Here is a 5321-nt window from a genome sequence, read left to right as displayed (position 1 = left end):
GGAAGAGGAGGATGGACAAGGAGATGACGAGGGTGACCTTGGTGCCAGATTGGTGCCAGATACTGAGTGTGGGCAGGTCAGATGTGGGGCTCCCCCCAACAGGATCTTCTCTCCTGTAACCCCACTTGCCATTCCAGCAGGTAGACCTCAAAGGCCTCCCACCTGCGACCATCATTGTGGTAAAAATTAGGCATTTGTGCCATATTTTTGACACATTCACAGCTGAGTTTGCACCCAATTAGAGCGAGGTGACTAATATATCCATTACCTTTGCATCAATTTGCATATGAGTAAAAATAACCATTTCTGAAGCAAGAAAGCATGCTTAATTTGTTTTTTTATATTATGCACACGGATCAAGACCCTTAATTGACTATAAAGCTCCCCCCAATTAATTTTATAAGTACTTGTATGAAGCAGCACAGGCAGATGTGTATCTACATACAAATTTTTTGAAAACAAACTATTTAATACATGCATAAACACACGTTCATTCACACTATTGAAGACAACAGTGTATAAAACTGCAGATTTTAAGAAGAATGTTTAATGAACTGCTTGTCAACCAAAAAGCCATTCACAAAGAAGGCAAGCGCTGTCTTTAAAAGAAAAAAAAGAAAATCCACTCCTGGGACCTTCTGCATGGAAAGCAGGTCTCTACTACTGAGCGATGGGCCCCCCTAACCCCTGTTTTCCTCTTTTTTCCTGCAGTTGGAGCCCGCCTTATCTCCCAGCCCAAGCCCCTGACTGTAGGTGTTGGTTCTGATGCCTCTTTCACCTGTACCTGGGCGGGGAGTCCACCTCTCACCCTAGCCTGGACCAAGAAGGAGTTCAGGCTCCCAAATTGTGTGTAATTTACCAAACACAAATCTGGGAACACCAACCTCTACCCCCTCCTGTTGTCTCGTAGCACAGTGGGCCAGGTGGAAGACCATGGTGGTAGTAAGAGAGATATAGAACCTTTGCTTTATTCTGACTGTCTGCCAAGGTCAACGGGGGGCACCCCTTTCTGCCTTCCTCCCCACCTGAACTGAGCCTGTGAACACACAGGACACAGTTTTGGTTGTGGCACCAGGAGACCCACCCACTTTGAATCCTCAGAAAAATTGTGAAGCCCTTCTGTCCAAACAGGCCTTCAGTTTAGGATGTTCTGTTCCCTGGTTAGATAACTGAGGCCGGGTATCCTTTTTTGGGCTGGAAAAAGAGCACTGATCCCTTCATTTCAGTAAATAAATCTGAATTCACTTGTACCCACAGGTGTCGAGCAATGGAAACGCGCTACACCTCAAGGCTGTGACGCAGGAAGATGCCGGCATGTACGTCTGCAAAACCATCGTGCCACGCATTGGAGTGGCTGAGAAGGCACTAGCTGTGAATGGTGAGGGGTCTTGGAACCAGGTCATGCACAGCAACCTATTGCAGTGAGCCTGGCGGAAATCTGACCAGACCTGATTGCATCCGTCATTTTTGTCTTTTCCTCAGGGCCGCCCATTATCGGCGCGGAACCAAGCCTGCAGACTGCAGTGGGGGCCAAGGCACGGCTGGAGTGTTTGGTGGGGAGCGTCCCACCCCCCGACAGGATTGTAAGTGCGTGACTCGCCTTTGCCCTCCACCCTCATGCCTTAACCAGACCTGAATGTACCAGATGGTCCTCCTTATCCATGGAGTTGTGATCCATGGAGTTGACTCAACATGGATTGCAAGCCCACACTGGAGCAGCAACTGTTGCCCTGCACATGCCTGATCTCATCTGATCTCGGAAGCTAAGCAGGGTCAGGCCTGGTTAGTACTTGGACGGGAGACCGCTTGGGAATACCGGGTGCTGTAGGCTTCTACCATAGTCTTTCGAGACTGAAGGTTGCCAACCACTGGAGGACCTCAGAGGACCTCCCAGGCATGACTGGAAGTCGTGTCTAGGAGGTCTTCTGAGTTCAGCCGGAGCCTTTGGAGAGGCACTTCCAGGTTTTCACAAAATGTCTTTCTGAAGACTCTGGCTGACCTTCTGAGGTGCGAGGAGGTAGCCTGCAGTGTCCCTGCACCTCATAAAGCCTCCTGGAGACCTTCTGGAGTCCTGAAGGCACCCCTGGTTTTCAACCAAAGCTGGAAGTGCTTTTCAAAGACCTTCTGAGGCCTGGGCAGGCTGTGTACAACCTCCCCTCACCTCAGAAGGCCAGCCCCAGTCTTTGGAAAGGCAGTAGGGTATGTCATATGCAAAAGAAACCAGATATTATTTGTGAAGTTGGATGAAAAGGTGGAATGCATGTGTGCCAAAGTAGTTAGAATGTAGAGTTATTGAACCCATGATTTTAAACCCACACTGCTTAGTTCAGGGTTCTTAACCCTTTTACTATTACAGACCCCCCACCCCCCATAGATTGCCCAGTGTGTCCCCATACCTTCTTCACTAGTCTGTAGGAATCAGCATCATCACCAGTCCTATTAGGTACCACTATTTTGTCAGCAGCGGGGTTCTACTTTACATATGGATAGCAAGGATCAGAATGCCTCAATCTGCATTGACAGTGGTGATACTTAATAATCTGATCCATATAAATAATGGTAATAGTTAATCACCTAATCTAACAACAATTTTTTTAAATTGTTCAGAGATTGAGAGCACAATCCTAACCAGGTCTACTCAGAAGTAAGTCCTATTTTGTTCAATGGGGCTTACTCTCAGGAAAGTGTGGTTAGGATTGCAGCCTGAGTCCCATACCTCCCTCATTGGGTTCTGGTACCTCCAAAGGGTATGGATAACCCTGGTTAAGAATCCCTAGTTTAGATTTTCCCACAAAACCTTGGAAGGTTCTGAATGGACAATCGTCCCCGTAGTGTCTAGAGTCGATCCTTGGGCTTGGTACCCATCGGGCACGAGGCTAACCAGGTGTACTCAGAAGTAAGTCCTATTTTGTTCACTGGGGCTTACTCTCAGGAAAGTGTGGTTAGCATTGCAGCCATCATCTTCTACCTGTCCAGGCTTCTGATTTGCCCCCCTGTCTCTTTGCAACAGGCCTGGTCGTGGGGTGAATGGGTGCTGGATGCTGGCTCGCTAGATCGGTTCACGGTGGACACCATAGTGACCGACCAAGGGGTGCTGTCTGCTTTGCTGATCAACCCAACGCATGACAGCGACTTCACCTTGGCCTACAACTGTACCGCATGGAATCACTTTGGCGCACGTTCCGCTACCGTCAGCTTATGCCGCCAAGGTAAGATTCCCCATCCCCCTCTACTAATTTCACCAGGAACAAGCTTCATGGTGAACTCACTGGGGCCCCGCCAGATCTCCTGTTTTCAAAGCAGAGAGATCCAAGTGCAGAGCCCAGCAGAGCAGTGAAACTCACCTTAGCAAGCCACTGTCTCTCTGTACAGCATACTTTGGCAGGGATTGTTGGGAGAAGAAAAGGGGATAATCTCCAGCTTGAGACTGAGGTCCTGGAGGGGGAGGGCAGAATACTGATGTGACACAACATGACCTTGACTTTCATCCCCCCTTGGGCAGTGGTTCCCAAACCTTTCCAACTAGCAGTTCCCTTGACCTACTGGGCCTTTGGCCACAGCTCCCCATTAGGGCTACAATCCTATAGTGTATAGGGTGGCAGATTTTCACCAGGATTCTGCATCTCCCCTGGCTGGATTCCATGGCTTCCCAGGGAGCCTCAGTTTGGGAATCACTGCACTTGACGCTCATCACTTTGCTCTTTCAGCTGTGTTCAGCCTGGGCTGATGCAAGCCTCTGGGGTGGGCGGGAAGGAAGGTGGGGAGGGAGGCATTCCTGGGTGGGGGGAGGGCGGGCGGTGGGCAGGTGGGGAGCGGGAGGCGGGGCTGGGATCCAGCGCTTATGCTGGATCCCAACCCCCGTTCCCGGGGAGCTTGGAGCAGCTCCAAGCCACTCCGCTGTCCTTGGACTTGTGCCACCTCAGGAGGTGGCACAAGTCCAAGGAGACCCATAGGGGAAAAGTCACCTTACCCGGAGGTAAGGGGAAAAGTTTCCTCTTGCCTCTGGCTGGGCCGCCTTGGGCCCCTGTCCTGTGCTGGATACAACGCAAGCCTCTTGGCTTGCCTGTTCCAGCGCAGGGTAGGATTGCAACCAAAAAAGTTATGTTTTTTTGCTGGCCAAAATAAATTTTCAAGCTAAGTCTGTGCTTTGACACCCGTCCATTTTTGACTTGCATTCGTGCTCTGGTCCCCAACCAGAAGAAAGCACAAGGTATCATTTAAGATGGCATGAAATCAAATGCCAGTAATTAAAGGCATGAATTCTCCCCGCAGAGGTCTCGTCCGTCCTGATCATGGGGGGCTTAGCTGCCTCCGGGGTTGCTGTTCTCCTGCTCCTGGTGGTTGTCATCTCTTTCTGCTACCGACGGAAGCGCTGTGGGAAAGGTGAGGTGTCATTCTCAGAAGCTAAGCAGGGTCAGGCCTGGCTAATCCTTGGATGGGAGACCGCTTGGGAATACTGGGTGCTGCAGGCTTCTACCATAGTCTTTCGAGACTGAAGGTTGCCAACCAACCGTTCTCAGCCCTCCCAGGAATTACGTGGGGCCTTGTGCCCCTGAGCTGCAGCCCACGTCACCAATCCTTGAGTCACTTTGGGGAGAAAGTTGGGGTACAAAATCAAATGATCTGTTTGCTGCCAGCCTATAGTTAAGGCTGCATTGTCAGAATGCTGGATAGAGGCAGGGTTATTCCCTCTTCCTCTGAGCTCCTCTGGTCTGTGGACTTGGTTAGGCCCACTGAATATCCCCACCTGGTCTTCAAAGCCTCTCCCCCTCCTTTTCCATTGGCCTGACATCTCCCTGCTACGGACGGCGGCTCCAGACGCAACCATTTGAGCAGTTTTCCTGGGGTCCGGCAGACACTTGCCCCTGCACGGTTTCTTGGGAAAACCAGTGGGTGGAATGGTGGCACCAGTGGAGCTTGCGAACAGCAGATATATGGGCCTGCTCTTCTCCCAGCTAGCTGCCCAAGGGGATATGGATCCACCCATGCCTCCGTTGAATAATGCTACCCAATCTACATAGGGATAGATCAGAGAAGGGCTTCAGTGCATCTTGCCACTTCCTGGTGTTTTCTCATGCCCATCCCAGAGCTCTCCAAGATCTGGAATGTGCGCAGATGTCATTGTTTAAATCCCCTGGAGTGAAATCCTGTAGAAGACCAAGTTTTCAGCTCACACCTCTGTCTGTCCATAAATCCTGCAGCCAAGCGGGGGGCGCAGCTCTCCAAAGCAGATATCCTTGTGCAGATCACCACGAGCGATAGCAGCCCAAGCCGGCCGAGTGAGACAGAGGGTGATGGCAAGGAGCCCATGGTGACGGGGA

At 50.8% G+C, this 5321-nt stretch overlaps 1 pseudogene; it reads left to right on the top strand.

Annotated features, from left to right (window-relative positions):
* Positions 1–1714: 1714 nt before the first annotated feature.
* LOC136661981 (5S ribosomal RNA) lies at positions 1715–1831 on the top strand (annotated as a pseudogene).
* Positions 1832–5321: the final 3490 nt, after the last annotated feature.

Source organism: Tiliqua scincoides, chromosome 10 (genome assembly GCF_035046505.1).
Source record: "Tiliqua scincoides isolate rTilSci1 chromosome 10, rTilSci1.hap2, whole genome shotgun sequence".
Lineage (NCBI taxonomy): Eukaryota > Metazoa > Chordata > Lepidosauria > Squamata > Scincidae > Tiliqua > Tiliqua scincoides.
Note: the sequence above shows the minus strand (reverse complement) of the source record. Positions and strands in the feature narration are given on the sequence as shown.